The following is a 17,843-nucleotide window of genomic DNA, read 5'->3' as shown; positions in this document are numbered from 1 at the left end:
CGAGACAAATCCTGACTGAGCACCTGCTAGATCCCAGGCAATGCCGAAGGCCCAAAACCAAGATGGCAAGGTCTTAGCTTTTGGGCCACGCAACACACGCATCCCACAAAGGCAAACGTGCGAGCAGGATGGGAGAGGGCCGGGGTGGGCAGAGGCAGCAAGGACCCTGCAGACGCTTCTCCGGTGGGATTCTGCCTCAGCCATACTGAGAACTGTGACAAAGCGGAGGAGGGACCAAAGCTCGTCCAGGCCACTGGTTAGACCATGCAGCCCTTACTGTGTGCCTTTGGGAAAGTTAATTCGTCTCTCTGGTGCTTTTTTTTTCAACCACAGATGAGAACAAGTGAGAGACAAACGAGACAGTAAATGATGCGCACTTCGAGTGGCCTGGTCCGCTCTCTCCGTGGGCTGTTTCAGTATCGTTGCTCCATTACCACGGTCACCAAACACATAACAGAGCAGACACCCCTGCGCCTTACTCCATCCCTACTGTTTTTCTGCTTTTAAGTAAGCTCTATGCCCAACGTGGGACCTGAACTCACGACCCCGAGATCAAGAGTCGCACACTCCACCTACAGGGCCAGCCGGGTGCCCCTGCCCTCTGCTTTGATTAAGGCAATTTTCACTGTCTACTCTATTCATTTATAAGTTGTTTGACTTTTTTAATGATTATGCCATATTTTTGCAATCAGAAAAAACACCGAAGGTGTGTGTCATCTGGGTGTCTCCGGGAACTGTAAAAACGAAAGAGTTAAATGCTATTAAACACCGCATATGTGCTGGGATGTGTGATGCAACACACTTCCCAGGCCAGGATCTCGGGGTGGCCACGTGATGCGGCAGCTCAAGAGCCTGCCCTGCCCCGCCCCACCCCCACGTCTGGGGACCCAAGCACCTCAGGGAGCCCGCAGGGCGCAGGGCTATCCGTTCTTCCATCTTTTAAGTGGAAAGCAAACTAAGCACCTTACAAAGCACACAGATCTAATTGTTAATTGAAAGCAAAATCACTATGACCACGGTAACTGAATCAGAGGCAAAGATCATTCTAGATACAAGTGCATCATCAGACAAAGGGTCCTTTCCCTAAATGCCTCCGCCTTTCGAGAGCCCTTTCTTTAAAAAAATAAAACTTTATACACATTCAAAAACTTGTACGTATCCTGTTTTTAATTTAAAACGCAAAGGACTAGAACTATTTGTATTTTTTGCTGTCTCTATTTTGATTTTGCTTTCCATCTCTATTGTGAAAGATCTCAAACCTGCAGTAAAGTCACAAAAATTGTGTAACACACACCTTCTGCTCAATGTGGTTAGTCGGCTGGATGCAACTTTGCCCCACCCCAGGCCACAGCCTCACTCCCGTCCCTCCTACAGGGGAATGGCTTGGCTACAAGGACAGTTCTAGAACGGAGCATGGCCCAGGGAAGGGGTGAGGGTGTTGCTTCATACAGCGCTGGGTTACAAATGAAGTTCCTCTTTAGGCAGTACCAACATGACCCTGCATCCGATGGCTCCCCATGAAAGGGAGACAGCAGGTCAGCCTGCCCCTGAGCTCATCTCCCCACAGGGCAGAATCCCAGACACCCTGGAGATCTCTGGCAGACCACACTATGAGACAAACTGGTTCTCTCATCTGTGGTTCCGAGATCGTGATCACCAGCGCCACTGTACCCTCTCAAACGTGCCCAGCTCCCCCCTACAGTGTGTGCCCTGCTGGGTAGTGAGTCCTCAGGCTTCCCTACACATGGCCCACCTGTCCACCTGCAGCCAAAGCCTGGAAGGGGAAGGGAGGTCCTGGTAGGCCAAGAGGGGTGAGCAAAGGCTTCAGTGCCTTCTCCACCTGTTACAGCCTTTTTACTTAATGCCCGCAAATGTTAAGCACACTTGAGGAAGGCCAGCCTTTTTGGCCTCCATGACTGATAGCCAAGTTCCAGCCTGTTGCAGCCTCTGCTGGCCGGGAAGCCAGGGGGCTATTATTACTAGTTGATAGATGCATTTGAGATGGATGCCAACTCCACTGGTGTGGAAACACTGCCTGGGGAAGGGCTCGGGGGTTGTGCTGTGTTGGCTTACCCAGGGCCAAGGCTCTGCTTTCCCAGAGGAGGCACAGGACAGGCGGTAAGGGGTCAAGGCTGTGCAGCCCTGCCGAGAGATGAAGCAACACTTGTTGCAAAGCCTCAGCAGGGAATTCTGGCCAGGAGGGGAGCCAGACCAGACGCAAGGCTACGGTGGGCCTCTGCTGTGCTGGGCATCTCACACAGAAGGTGCGATCCCCACAGCCAAGCCTGACACGATCAGGACCACCGCTTTAATCAGGACGGGCTAGGTTACACCACATCAACAAACACCCCCAAATGTAAGCAGCCTCGGAGGACGGAGGTTTCTCTCTTGCTCATACTACGTGCATCATGGTTCGGAGGTGGTGGGGAGGGGGGTGTGGGAGTGTTCTTGTGATCACCGTCAGCCCCAGGGACCCCTGAGGACAGAGCAGCACCATGTCATCAGTTGCTAGTGCCAATGGGAAGAGGGAGAGCGCTCTGGACCGTGAGCACAACAACCCTGTGCTTGGCCTGGAAGACACACAGCACTTCTGCTCCCGTCTCACTGGCCAAAACCAGGCCCACAGCTTCACTCACCCACGAGTACCAGAAGTACAGTCCCGCAATACGCCCCCTAGTTCTGTCATCTGGACGTGAGAACGGGAGCTCTGGGATTCAGGGCAGGAGCAGTACTATGAGTACTGAACTCTAGTCCTCGAGTACCACCGTTCCACGTGCTTTCTGTGCTAACGCATCCGCCTCCCCGCAGCCTTGGGTACAACCGCCACCTGCCCCTCCCCCGCTGGACACTGGGCGATGAGCTCCCACCACTGTACTCCGTGCGCCCAACGTCACAAGGTTGCTGGGGTGCAGATCCCTGTCACTCTTTCCCATGCACCAAAGGACAGAAGAGATCTAGGCGCCACAGCCCGGGGTTCCAGCCACCGGGCACTCTCATCTCCGTCTACCCCTTGTCAACCAGCTTCCGTGCGCCTGGGGCAGTGCCACCGTGAGGACAACGAAGCCTCCGTGCCCCAAGATATCCAATGTGGGCAACGAACTAACTTCTCTCCTGTGTGCTGCAAAGGGTGCAAGTGAGAAAACAGCCTCTAGGGTCATTTTGTGGGTCCTGTTCAGGTGAGGACATCCAGCTGAGCAAGGCTGCCTCAGGGAAAGGATCCAGCAGTCTCCCATGCCTTGCCCAGCTGCTCCAAGACAATGTAAGGATTTTGCCAGCTCCGCACTGGCAAGGGTCTGTGTTTTAGGAGAAGCCATCTTGCTCAGGAGAGAAGCAGACCCTCAGGAGACACCGTCTGGGCGACACATGCAGCCCACAGAAGCTACCGTCCTGGGCAGTCGGCACCCGGTTCTCTGCCCAAGAGCCCTGTCTTCCCACGGTGTGAGCTCCCCGGACCAAGTGAGACAGGCCAAGAGGCACACCCAGGAGCTCAGTCATTTTTACTGAAAAGGCAATGTAAGATTGAAGCACAAGATACAAAAGATGTAAATTCCCCCAGAATTACAGCCCTGAACACTGGCGTTTTCCTGAGGGTTTTCCTGAGGGTGGGGGATAGGGAGGTTGTGGCTGAGGACACTGCCCTAAGGGGCAAAAATTGGTTCTTGGATGAAAATCTTGTGTTGTTGTTGTTGTTAAGATTTTATTTATTTGAGAGAGAGAGAGAGAGAACGAGCAGGGGGAGGGGCAGAGGAAGAAGCAGACTCCCACTGAGCAGGGAGCCCAACGTAGGGCTTGATCTCAGGACCCCAGGATCATGACCTGAGCTGAGGTCAGACACTCAGCCGACTGAGCCACCCAGGCGCCCCTCTTGTTCTTTTTATATACAAAGCACAGATACACACACAGTACATTGACTTACAGTACATCTGGTATTAACATTTATGGGGGGGTAAGCACAATTGGGGAAAAAAGGTCTAAAAAGGTTTTGGGGGAAGGCGATAACGTTAAGAAACACTGGGAACTATTTTCACTTTGGCTTATTTTCCCCTTTTATCCCCAAACAGTTTACATTGTTGCAGTTACGGAATCCTATTTTACACTGTTTTCACCTATTTACATAGTTTCCAAATTCCTATCCTTCACTCACTATTGAGCAAAGGTTAATTAAGTGCCTGCTCCCTACAGGCACTAGGACCCACAGCCTTCTGGCTTCCTCATCAAATAGCCCAGGGCCTCTGTGGTTGCCAAATGTAACTTTCAATGTCTGTGAAACATACAAGGACCGTCTAGGTCATTCATCCAGTTTTAAAAATTTTTACCCAAAGAATAACATTTTTGCTTATGTTGAATTACTGTATTCTCTAGGGATAAAATCTATGGAGAAGAATCACAGATGTTTGATGTCCTATTGTCCTAAAAGTTCTGTTTACCACGCTTAAACTGCCTCTGCAACAAAGCGCCTTCTTACAGCTAAGGGGGGTAGTGGTGCACACAGCACCAAACTCATCAGGGCCGGACAGACAGAAGTTACCACATCCTGCTCCCCCTCAGCTCAGTGGGGGCCGCCTGGACCGTCGCTGGCCCCCGAAGCTGGGAGTCTGCAAGCCCAGCTGTTGCTGCAGCTGGGAGCAGGGCCAATGAAATGGACACCACTGCTCTAATCAGACAAGGGACAGAGAACAGCGCACTCAGGCTCACCCATCTGTCGAAATAACTTGTTTCCTTTCACTGATGCAGAGTGAGACAGAGAGAAACAAAGAGGGGCAGAGAGAACAGTCCCCTCCAAAGCAAACATTGCATCATGGTCTTGGGTTCCTCCCTCTTCAGAAGGACTGGCCTGGCCCTTGGCAAACAGAGGGGGGCTGGGGACCCGGAGCAAGGCGGTCTCTTTTCCTGTCTGGTCCCTTAAAAGATTCGCAGAGCCCCACAGATGGAGCCATTAAAACACTCTGGCCTAGATATCACTTTCAATGAGCCACCTGGAGCAACAGTCTTGGAGGAAAATGAATATGCAGAATAGAAGGGGGGCGGGGAACCAACAAAACACCAAGAGTAAAGCACTGGCCATTTCCTGTAGTGGGTCTTTCTCCCTGTTCATTTTTCTCCAGGCTGTCAGCGTGAGTGTTGAACTGGAATCAGAATGCTCCTCAATTCCTAAAGCCCAAGATATAAGCTGTCTTTTCTCTTCCCATTGAGGGCCGAGAGCAGGGGAGTGTAGATGGAGAGCAACTCAGAGTATCTTTCAAAATGACAAATGCAGGTGCCCTCTGCCCCAGCATTTCCACGCCTGGGAACCTTGCCCTCAGTCCCATTTGCACATGAGCTTTTGGCTGCAAGCAAAAGGCTGGAAAACAACCTCAATGTTCATAACTAAGAGTCCTAGTCAAATAAACCTTGGTTCATTCACAGTGCAATGCGATGCAGCCAAATATATATATATATACACATACATATAAAGCAGGTGGCTTTCCATGCTACCATGAGAAATGCTGTGAATTGCAGGCTGTCTTTTACGTCTGCTGGAAACCAGACTACCTATGCACACGCCCGTGGGTACGTGCACAGACCCTCTGGGAGGCTGTGTGGAAACTGGTTCACAGCAGTACCAGGACAACAGGGGAGACCCCCACCCCTCTGAACGGAATTCTGTGCCAGATACAGTATCACTTTTTTTTTTTTTTTAAAGATTTTATTTATTTATTTGAGAGAGAGAGAGATAGCGAGAGCAGGAACACAAGCAGGGGCAGTGGGAGAGGGAGAAGCAGGCTTCCTGCCGAGCAGGGAGCCGGATGCAGGGCTCGATCCCAGGACCCTGGGACCATGACCTGAGCCGAAGGCAGACGCTTAACGACTGAGCCACCCAGGCGCCCGATACAGTATCACTTTTTCAAAACCCTGCATGAACCTTTGTGCCAGGTGCTTTTAAATGCATTCTCTCACTTAATCCTTCAGACACCTCTTCAAGGTCCCAATTGTACAGATGGGCCAACTGAGGCTCAGAGAAGATGAGGAAACTATGTGCACACATCTTCAGTATTCAAAGCTGTTTTGCTCCCAAGTCCCTGCTCAAATAGCACAAGGTGGGTTATTTATGAAGACAAAGAACCTTCCTGGCCACAAATACTGTGTGCAGCTGAACAGGAGATGGTATTTTAAATGAAAACCCTTGATTTCTCGAGCACCCCCCGTTCCACTTAGCAAACCTGCATCTTCCCTCCTGGGCATCAGGAAAGGAGGAAGCGTGCGCAGGTGTGTCTCCCTGCCAGGCTTAGGACTGCCAGGAAGAGTGCCTGCTACAGCGGACAGCGGATGACCTGGGGACAGACCAGACCTGCGATACAGGCCTTCTGTCAGGCACCCGCCTTCCCCCCTGCCTGGAGAACAGCCACCATCAGTCTGGGACCTCCCCTCTTGCTGCTACTGCCTTGTCTGTGATGTGAGACCTGTGCTGGTATTCAGATGCTCGGTGCCCTTGTTTCCACATTTGTCAAATGGGCGTGCAAATCATCACACCCACCTCACCTGCCTGCTGAGGGACGAAAGGGGGAATTAATGTAGAGAGCTAGGCTCAGGTTCCAGGTTCCCAGGTGCTCTGGGCAGCACCGTGCACTCAAAATGTTTGTTGTAAAATGTTTTCATTGAAGAATGTGAAGAAAATCCAGCCTCACAGGGATGAGCTGTCGGAAAAGGAAGGAAACTGTAAGAGCCTTTTCAGATAATTTAGGGTATTCTTCTTTGATACCTCACCGAGACCTGACAAGCAGGAGCCTGTTAAAGATTAACTGCACTGTGGAACCTGAGCCTGAATCTGTGACTTTTGTACACTGTGACATTCCGATCAGTCCTGGTCTATCTCGCACTCTGAATGGAGTTTTCACCCATGCATGCTTTGGTAACACCGTGCAATGGTCATTTGGAAAACATCAGCTCACTAAGCCATGCACTTGGAGAGATTAGTGAAAAAGGCAAATAACACCTTGGTATTGTCGTGAAAACAGTTTTGACCTTGGGGACCCCTAAAAGAAACTCAGGGATCCTCCTAACCACACTTTGAGAACACCAGGTTAGCAGAAGAACTCCCTTACCCTCCACATTAGCCACGTTTTTGTTAAGAACTCAGAGGAAAACTTCTATGGAAAGCACGGGGTGGGTGACGGCAGGATCACCTGACCCTGCGGGTCTAGGTCCCCTCCCCAGCTTGCAGTCACGGTGGGCAGTCATGGAGGTGCGGTCACAGGGGCCAGCACCTTCTACCCTGCGGCTGGCTGGCCTCCCCACCTGCCCTGGCGCCTCCCTCCTGGCCTGCCCTGCTCCTCCCCTCATTACTAGCCACTTTCTTCTTCCCACAGGACCCCCTAATTCTCCCCCAAAATAACAGATCTGGGTACTTTGTACTGGGCAGGGCCTCAGACAGCAAACTACAGGGGCCATGCATGGGCCGCTGCCTTTGGGCTTTGCAGCTGATAATTCTTGGTCTCTTGAAATTACATATGTGTGTATATTTATAGCCAAATACATCGGTGCCCAGAAATTGCGATTCATTCATATATACATTTTTAGCACATCGCTTGGCCACCAAGTTCCATTAAATCTTCCTTCCTCTGGGTTCCTTGTGTCACCAGTCCTATGCTGGAGACAAGGTGAGGCCCTCCCCACTGCATGCTGGACTGTGAGGGGCCCCTGTCCTCAGTGTGTCCCCCCCCAATAATCTGAGGCCAAATGCTTTGCTCCGGACCACCAGTCTCTCCTGCTCAGAAAGCCTTCAATGAGGCTTGGCCATCCAAGCCTTATTCAGTCTGTCCCCGGCTCCAGCTTCATGGCCCACCCCAGCCCCTCTCCCCGCCACCAAGCGCGCAGACACAGCCTGGCCTTTCCAGCTCTCCCTTCTCCCCTTTCTGCCCTCAAGTCTCAACTCCTCCATGAGACCTTCACCTCACCATCACACCCCCTCTGGACTTGGCAGCTGGTGTGCAGAGGGCCCTGCACACACAAGATACTCAAAAAATTACCCAGATAAGGAATCTGAGCATCTACTATGTGCAGGGCTCTGTGCTATGTACCAGGGACACGGCAGTGAGTAAATGCACATTTTTGTGTTGTTTCCTGAAGTTAACATTCTGATACCCGTTGATTCTTTGCTATAGCATTCTGGTGTTTCTTGTCTGGCACTCTTTATTCCTTCAGGTCATTGTATATCGTGCCCTTATTTTAATTTCCAACTCCTAGAGGACAGTAATCTGTGTCACTTTTGTTGCCTAGAGTATATGCAAAGCTAGTAAATATGGCCGAAGGGGAATGGATTAACCACAACATCCACTGGAATAAGAATCAGAAAGATCCAGACATCTGTCAAACCCACGTGAGAGGTTCCTGCTGTCTGCTGAATTAACTTGCAATACGACTGACATGTTTCATATTTAAATATTTCAAGTGCTAGATGGGAAAGAGCAACCCTCAACCCTGCCCTGGACGGTGTTCCATAAATCGCAGGAATCAAACTGGAGATGCCAACTAATGAGGCGGCTAGGCTCTAAGGCCCTGGTTCCAAATCCCAGTACTGCTGTTTGTACCTGTATGACTGGCCCCAGATACATCCATTCCCTGAGCCTCAGTCTTCTCATCTGGAAAAGGGGGGCGAAAATAACTGTCCCGACGTCAAAGGACTACCGTGGGAATGAAAGGAGAGAATCCAGGTAAAGAGCTTAGCACAACGGGGCACACAAAATTCACTCCGTTCGTGAGAGCTGCTGTTCTTCATACTGTTGGTGCAGCCCCTGGAAGCATGAGCCCCGTGGTGGGAACATGCAGATAGCCGGTCCCCTGAGCTCCACCCTGGCCTTACTCCTGTGACCCACATGGTATGCTTGCCACGTTACCCACGTGGCAAAGGAATCTGCAGATATAAGTAATGATGTTGCAGACTCCTCAGGTGACCTAGAAACAGAGAAGTTATCTGGGTGGGCCTGACCTAATCACAGGAACTCTTTACAGCAGAGTTTTCTCCATCGGATCACAGAAGTGGATGCCAGAGATTTCCAGCAGGAGAGGATTTGATATCCCCACTTCGGGTCTGGAGATGGAGGGGGCCATGTGGCACAAAATGTGGCAGCTTCTAGGAGCCGAGATCAGCATCCAGATGACAGCCAGAGAGGACATGGGGACTTGAGTCCTACAACCACCAGGAACTCAACTGTGCCAACAACCTGAATAGCCAGGAAGCAGACTCTCCCCCAGGGCCTCAGGGTAAGAACTCAGTCAATACACTGACCTTGGACTTCTGGTCCAAGACCCTAAGCAGAGAACCCAGTCCAGCCAGCTCATGCTTCTGCCCTACAGCACTATGAGCTAATAAATAGGTACAGCTTAAGCCACTAAGTTTGTGGTGATTTGTTACGCAGCAACAGGATCTAATATAAGCCCTGCTTGGCCTCAAACCATAATGCATATAGAGGAAAAACATACCAGGTGCTTGTCCAAAGGGTCTGGGGACCATCTTACCCGTGTCTACTCCTAGCACTTAGCAGTGCAGGTATCATATAGAAGGTTCACCAAAAATACGTTCACCGAAAATAATGTCAACTCCCGGGGCACTCAGGAACGGAATGGCTTAGCTGGTTAGCTTCAGTCCCATGACCAGCCAGTTACAAGGTGTTCAGGTGCAATTATCTGGGCAAAACCCAGCACAGGCCTCTTCTTGGCCTAGAGGAGAACTCCAGACACTGCAAGAGGTCAGAGGAAGCCACTCAGCAACCAGGGGAGGTAGGCGTCCACGTGCAAAGGGTCTTGCTTTACACACCACCCGACCATGCTGTGGCCCCTGCCTCAGCCTGCGGCAGCTTCCCACAACTTGACTGGCCAACCAAACCTTGACATTTTGCTTGTAATTGTACCTTCCAGTAAAAAGTCCTGGTTGGAGTGGTAAAAATAGCAGTGGAGACTTCCTGCAGCACAGACACCAGTCTGTCTCAGGGCCTGAAAGGAAACCTGGTGATCTGGTCTCACGCTAGCTCCGGGAAACGCCCGCGAGCTGGGCTCAGGCTGACAGCAGGTGGCACCCAGCGAGGGCAGCCCACTCGTGCCGCTGCCCCCGGTGGACCACCCTCAAATCAGCTCCCAAGATGCTCCCCTCACTCCCTTCATGAAAATCCCAACCTTCAGCATCAGGGGATGTCTGAGAAATGTACAAACTTGCCAGCAGCCAGGCTCCCCAGCCTCCTCCCCTCCTGCTCACTAGCTGCAGAAGGACAGAGAGGGGAGGCCCCCTACCAAGGCCCTTTGGGGGTCCCACGGTCCCCTTGCGCATCTGCTCTTTATTACCCTCTCCCATGTCTGTCTACCTCCCTCTCTGTGGCCTCCTGTCCCCTACAGCTGTCCTAACCAGGTCGAGTACTGGGGGGATAGTCGAAGTCTCCACCAGGGCTTACGTCATCCCCAGGACAGCAGGGCTCAGGCCAGCCTGGATGCTGCCCCCTGAGCAGAGGAGGTGAGGTATTACAGCCCACTTGGGGAATGACAGGAGAGCCTGGCTAAAGTGTCCCCAGGTACCGGAATCCCGGCAGTCATGAATTCCTCCAGGGGCCCAGGATATAGGGCTGCCAGCCTCCTGGGTCCCCCAACATAGGGCCTGATGCCACCCAGGAACCACATGGGAGTGGTTTTCCCTGGCCCCAGACTCCTCCTTTCCTTTTCTACCAATCTCCAGAGCTTCCCCATCCTTCTGTCTCTGAATCAAGTACAAGGGCCCTTTTGTCGATCTTTTGCTTGTTTTAAAGCCTCCTGTTATATAGGAAAACAGACAAGGACCCCCAAAGTAATAAACATGGGAATCCATAAATTTCTAAGAGCTCTAGCCTTTGGTCTAACCAGCAGCTAAATAGAGGGATCAGCCTGTGGTGACCAATGCCCCTCTCAGAGCCTTTTTATGGATGGGGTAGAGATCTTTCTCTACCCTCCTGGCTCATTCCTTCATTCCTGCAGGTGAGACAGGGAGGAACACACCTACTCGGCTAGCCCTCTGACTTCTCTCTCAGGCCAGGTGAGGGATGCCAGGCAGACGTCTCACCTAATGCCACCCCAGCCCCTCCTCTAGACACACTGGCCGTTCAGAAATACTCGGATTCACTCACATGTTCTGAGCTTCAAATATCGGGCTCTCACTAGTAAAACCCATGATGTTTGCAGAACTTTTCAGCATCAAATGAACTTTCAGGAATGTTTTCCCATGCGCCACAAGCAATGCACAGCAGCCTGGCAGGGGGCAGGGCAGGGATTAAAAGGGCCTCATTTTACAGATGAAGCTTCGCTGGAGGTCAGGAGACCAGTTAGAGACAGAGCCAGCAACTGCTAAACCTCGATATTCTGGAAAAAAACAAAGATGGATGAAAACAAAAAGAGGAAGCCTGGATAAACTGGATCACTTTTTTTGTTTGTTTGTTTGCTTGTTTTAAAGGAATAATGAGATCTTTACCCCCTTCCCCCCCATCACATGAGCTAAGAGTGACAATGTGGAAAACATCAAGTATTATCATTATGGGTGAGGGTGTGGGCAAATGAGCTCCCAGACACCATCGGTGGGTGAGTGAGCTGCCTAAGTCTTTGGGAAAGGCATTCAGCTTTGACAATGAACATTTAAAAATCAGAAAGATGCACGATCCAGCACATACACGACTTTTTGGATTGTATGAAGGGGGATGGATCAGATAGGACCTAACGGTCTCCCCCAGAGAGGCTGAGATGAAAGCTGGCGACCGGGCCACACGGGAGTGTCGTGCAGCTGTAAGATGGGCAGGGGCGCCACCACACACTGGGCCACAAACCCAGAAAGAGGGCGGCCAGAGGGTATGCACCAAACCGTCGACAGATACCAAGGACGAGGGGGACTTCCAGGCCACGTTGTCCGTTTATAAAGGAATCTACTGATGTGTTATCGAAGTTAAAGGAAACAATTAAACAACTTAAAGGAACGTGTTTTCCTTGGCCTCCCTGGGAACCAGAAGATTACAGCGGGTGATGGCTGCTGCTATCTCTGGCTAGATCCCTCTCCGCGGCCCATGCTGTTCCCAGACTGTCCACTCACTTGCTCCCTGCCTTGCATGCCCTTCCTCAGATCTTCCCATGGGAGCCCCAGTCCAGTCTTGCAGGTCTTGGCTCAAAGGTCACCAGCCCAGAGAGGCCTTCTTTAGGCCCCCTCAGTCCCCCACCTTGACCTTTTCCTCCTCATCCACTAATGGCAGTTGTATTTATTTTGTCTATCTGGCCCCCGTGGAATAGGGGCTCCAGGAGGGTGGGGACCTTGCCTCGTTTTCTGCTGCATCCCAGAGCCTGGTAGAGAACAGATGGCAAAAAATATTCATTGGGCCCATTTGGAATGGAGATGCTAGAAACGGTCTACTTCCTCACCTCTCCAATGGGGAAACTGAGGCAGACTCTTGACATGCCACTCACTCTTTAGCAGTGTGCCACAACGACCCAACTACCTGTCTGCCTCACACATCAGAGGCCGAACTTCCAAGAAAGGACTCTCTTTGAACGTGACTTCTTTTTCCCAGTTTCTAGTCCAGGATGAGCCATTCAGAAGGTGCTAAATAAGAGCTTGCTGCATGAATGGAGCTGTCCTGCTCTCTCCCTTGGATTTTCAAAGCTGTGAACAAGAAGAGGCATTCACAGGTTAAGGGACTCGCGGCCCAGGGTCTCACAAACCTGGCTAGCATGCAGCAGAACTTGAACTCTGGATGCTGGATTTAATGGCTTTCTAGAAAAAGAGCTCCTGTGTCTCTTGGCCCTCGCTCGTGCCCACACAAATCTGGCCTGGCCAACTGTAAACCTGGCAGGCAGCTCATCCTGGAACTGAGTGAGCAAAGCTCCTCTTATCGTAATTAGGGAATTAATTACATTCACCCTAGTTTGATCTGTGGTCAGCCTCTCCTTGGGGGCCCAACGAGAACAGGCAGAAAATAAGCAAGGCTTTTTGTTTCTATCCTATCCCTGCATCCTACTCTGATGGACTGGCTGACAGAAGGTATCTTCTTGGCAGGCAGAGGTGGGTGGGAAGTGACACCCAAGACGAACGTGGTCCTCCCTCTGGCAACAAAGACACGGTTCTCCCACGGCCCTGCTCAGCCCCCGCCTTCTTGCGGGAGGAGCGATCCAACTGGTCTTGCAGGCACCTCCTTGGCAAAGTCTGGTGTGTAGGAGGCTCGCGTCCTCCTGTCCCCCTGGGCTCCCTCACGATCCCTACCAATCTTGGGAGATTTGTGCCCATCTCTCTTCTTGGAAGTGGCCCTGGGGACACCTGTGGGCTAGGTCCCACCCTTTCCATCTTGGGATTGGGGCGGGGGTGTCAGCCTAAGTGCTCCCACACCTGCCACCCAGGTCCCTGCCTGGGACCAGCCAGAGCAACCTTGGGAAGTCAGTCATCCACATGCCACCTTCCTTTGGGCCCAGCTTTGTTCTTCTTTGACCCAGTCCTCTGCCGTCACTAGCCCCTCATCCATGGGCACCAGTGCCCGCAGGCCCTTTACACCTGGGCCCTGGACTCCAAGGCAGTGGGCGGAGGCAGGGAGCCGAGGGAGGCCTGAGAAACTGGAAAGTCTGACTCAGTTTCCACTCACCAAGAAAGGAAAGAAAATTGGGAGCTTGCCTACTGTATACTTTTCTCGTTCTACAGGAGGGAAAATTAGGGCCCAGAGAGGGAAAGCGACCTACCCAGAGCCCCACAGCACACACCAGAGGCAGAGCAGGAAGTCTAGACTCCTCACTTCCAATTTGCCCCTCCACACTCCACTGGCTGCTCTCTCGCTCTTCCTGCCCAAGAGGGCTAGGCAAATAACTCAAGCCTATAAAACTACATGACATCAGAGGCTGCAAGGACTTCTGGGATTTTATAGCAAAACATCTAATAGAAGCACTGTACAGAAGAGCATCCACACATGTTAGAGAAGAGCAAGCTGAGGCCCATAAAGGTAAGGGGACCTACATGGCATCACACACACAGAGGCACAGCAGGACTTTCAGACCCCCCACTTAAGCGCTCTTTCTGCCAACAGGTTCCAGATGTGAGCGCTCCAACTGTTGTAGGATGGTGAAGAGGTGGAGTTGGCCTTGGGCCTCAGTCACATTGCAACAAAGTATGGCCCAGAGAGCCTCTTCCAGACTCCGTATACATCGCAGAGTGCAAGAGACCACTGTGAGGAAATATGGTGAAATTCGCCAACTAAACTGGATTTCTCAGGTCGCAGAGCCAGCGCTTTGAAGAACAGGTCAATGAGTCACACATGCCTACCTCTGTTCCTCCAAAGGGCAAGGACAGGGCTTAGAAGGAAAGGTCCAGCAATGAGAAAGAACAGAGTCTCCTGGCACCAGAGGGAGGGGAAAGGGGTGGATGGAGGTGGCTGAGGCCCAAGAGATCACAGACACACGAGCAGCATCTGAATTCAAGTCTGGTTCCCGAGCCCGTGCTCTTTTCCCCAATCTTGTGCTTGAAGAGACTTAATAGGAAGCCCTCCCATCTTTGAGCTCTCTCTCTGCTCCCACCATCCCCATCCTCACAGCCTAGGGACCTGGAGTCAGTCTCGCAAGGCAAGTGCCTGCAGGTGACAGGTATCAGCTTTCGTGAATTTTTGATGCTCAGGGGCCAGGTGGTCCAGGAACAAGGCTGGAACCTGCTGTGGAGGCTGGGCTGGATTCAATCACCCGGGGAAAGACCCAGATTACTAAGGGGGAAAGCCCTACTGGGATGAGGTGAGTAAAAGCTGTGGATGCACATGTGGGCCCCCACCCCCCCCAAGCTGTCCCAACTAAGTGTTTTCTGGCTGGGAAAATGCTTCAATAGCTCTGGTTGCCTGAGGCAATTCAATTATGAAATTTACCACATCAGATGAAAACCATCAGCTCAATCAGCCAATTCATTTTCGTCTGGCCACTCTGTTTCCTCCTCCCAATTCTGTCCGCCCCTCCCTGGCCAGGCCACATCCACACTGCAGGCTGCTCCAGATGGATGAGGGCTTAGACGATGGGTTGGTCTTCGGGGCCGGTGGGGTGGCTTTTCCCAGGACCCCCTGAGCAGAGAGGCTGCAACCAGAAGCTATCCCTCTTCCTGGAGACTCCGGGGGCTGCTGACTCCACAGTCTCAGATGAACCCTTCTATCACCTCCCATCTGCATGCTCCCTGACCTCAACCTGCACCTGGCTTCTGGGAGAAGTGCGGGTGGGTGCTGGGTGAAGGCCGCTGCCTGGGGCTCGGAATCAGTGCTCTGCCATGCCACTCTCATCTTTACTTTGTCAAGGCATCATGGCTCCAAAAAGCCTTTGCCACCTGTTCCCCTCAGCTCCCCTTGCTGCCTCTATCACTGGGGTACTGTGCACACACCTGTGTGTCCATGTGGCAGGGCCCCTATCCACGTGCCAGCACACCCCTGTCTAGGAGCTCCCAGAAGACAGGGCCCTGATCAAGACCCTTCAGACAAAGACTCAATTAGTCAATTAATGAATGAACAAACCACTCACTAAATAACACTCCTTCCCCAGCCCCCTTGTGCATCAGAGTGGCAGAAGGGAAGAAGCCAGCCGGCTTTTGCTGCAGGCCACGAAGTCCCAGGCCTGGGTAATCTTCCTTGTCTTCCTACTCTCCTCTGCCCACACTGGGTGCCCAGAGGTTTGAGAGGCTTTTAAGGAGCATCAGGCTGCAGAAGCTGCCTCGGATGCTGAGTGTGCAGCTCACCCACAGCTCCTCTCTCTGCACCACAAACATAAATCCAGCTGCAGCCCCAGCCCCAGGATGAAGGTTTCTACCATTTCTCTCTACCTTCCTTTTAACAACCTCCCTGGAGTCACTTCCTGACAAATGGAATGACTCAAACCAAGAGAGCTGCCAGACCCAGAGGTCTGACTCCATCACCCTCCTCAGGCACAGCATGGGGACCCCAGGACCCCTGGTCTCAGAAGGATACCAAATCGGCCCCCGGTGGGGTGGACCTTATGTCCTACTCCCCACTCGCCCCCAGCCCCCAAATCTAAGTCTTTACCAACAGCCCCTAGGAATCCTAAGAGCACACCCGGGCCCACTGAACATCAGTCCCACCTATGAAGGGGGAGACACAGGTCCAGGGTCCCAAAGGGCCTGACCCCACATCACTGTCACCATAGCCTGGTCTATGATAAGAACGGGGGGTTCCTGCCTCCTCCCCCAGTGCCACCCGCAACTTCACTCTTCACATGGCCAGAGTGAAACCAGAAGGCCCAGACACCTGGTGTTCTCCGCCCTGACTCACCAGGGAGGGCCAAAGCTCAGGGAGCCTTTCCCCTGCTCAAAGCAAGTCGGCAGGACCCAAGAGTGCCCAGCTTAAACCTGCAGGGGCCTGGGTTGCCCTCCACCCCAATCCCTTTGATCAGGTCTCTAGAAAGACTTTTCTTTGCACAAGAGAGTGATCCTGCCCCCTGGGGACTTTGAAGCAGCAGTACAAAAAAATGTACGGTGCCCCTGGGGGTACAGTCTCTCAAAGGAAAAGCTTCTCAAGCAACCAGAGGAGGAAAAGAAGGAGGGGAGGGCGTGCCCAAAAGGGGTCGAGGAGCCAGGGCAGGATGTGGGGAAGAGGACTGCCGGGCTGGAGAAGGCTCGCTCTGGACCTGCTAGGGTGGCGCCCCCTCGACGGGCAGGTGGGTGGGGCCTAACAGCGTGTGACCACTGCTCCGCTGCTCCACAGCTCTCTAAACAGAGACGAGGGGCCCCGTCAGGCGGGACGTGGACGGCCGGGGGCACCGGGGCGGCGGACGCGGGCCGGGCTCGCGGGGACGACACTGCCCTGGTTAACCCCCCCGGCCCTCGCTCCGCACGAGGCAGGCGGCCATCTGGCCCTCGGCGTCAAGTGCGCGGGGACTTCGCCTAGCCCGGGCGCGGAGCCCGGCCGCTCACATCCTCCAACAGCAGCCTCCTCTTTCCAGGATCGATAGTAATTTTTTAAAAAGAGAGCCTGCAGACTCAATGAATCAACCACTCCCGAGGGAAAAGAGTTGTAGCTCCCGCGCGCAACATCCATTTGCAAAAACAATTCATTCCCTCGCCCGGAGCTCTCTGCAAATACCCTCGCCGGGTCCCCAGGCACGCGCGGGGCGGGAGCAGGCGCGCGGACTGGAGAGGAGGTGGCCGACTCCAGTCCCCTCCTCCGCACCATTGTCCCCGACTCCAGCCCCCAAGACCCCGCGGCGGTCGGGGCGGTCCGGGAACCCGAGCACCGCGGCGCTGCTCCCGGGACACGCGCCCCCGCGGGAGCTCTCTCAGCCGTGGGCTCCCACGGTGGGGCGCGCAGGTCCCCACCCGGGGGCGGAGTGACAAGTGCCAGCCCAGAGGTCGGGGCGCGCGGCTAGAGCGGCCCGAGGCCGGCGCCCCCAGCCCAGCCCGGCTTCACCACTCACCGCTCGGGGCGCCGCCGCCCGCCGCGCTAGTCGCCCCGGGTCCGCCGCCGCGCTCAGAGGCCCCGCGCAAGGCTCCACAGCCCGGGCCGCCGCCGCCGCCGCCGCCGCCGCCGCTGCCGCCGCTCCCCTCCCCCGGCTCGCCACCGCCGGAGCGCGCTGCCGCTGCGGTACAGCCCGGGCGCCGCCAACAAACTAGTTTCTCAGGCCTTCCCGCCCCGCCTCCCGGCGCGGAGCCAATCAGAAGCGGCGCCTCTGTGACGGATGGGCGGCCAAACCCGTAGTTCAGCCCGCAGCGGGAGAAGGGGGTGGGCGCCCAGGCCGCGCCGGCTCCGCGAGGGGGCGGGGCGGGGAGAGGAAAAAGACTTTGACCAGATTCTTAAAGGGACAGGCGCCTGCCCGCCCCCCCCCCCCCCCCCCCCCCCCCCCCCCCCCCCCCC

General features: G+C 53.7%; 1 protein-coding gene across 1 annotated transcript in view; it reads right to left on the bottom strand.

The window, feature by feature from the left end:
• Positions 1-17,453, bottom strand: part of KLHL25 (kelch like family member 25) — a 33,260-nt gene extending 15,807 nt beyond the window's left edge. Inside the window, exon 1 of the mRNA XM_032391975.1 lies at positions 17,407-17,453. The gene's annotated coding sequence lies outside the window, so the exon portion shown is untranslated. The remainder of the gene's footprint in view (positions 1-17,406) is intronic.
• Positions 17,454-17,843: the final 390 nt, after the last annotated feature.

This window comes from Phoca vitulina, unplaced genomic scaffold, assembly GCF_004348235.1.
Source record: "Phoca vitulina isolate PV1807 unplaced genomic scaffold, GSC_HSeal_1.0 scaffold65, whole genome shotgun sequence".
Lineage (NCBI taxonomy): Eukaryota > Metazoa > Chordata > Mammalia > Carnivora > Phocidae > Phoca > Phoca vitulina.
The sequence above is the reverse complement of the archived record's forward strand: the minus strand, read 5'-3'. Positions and strand labels throughout refer to the sequence as shown.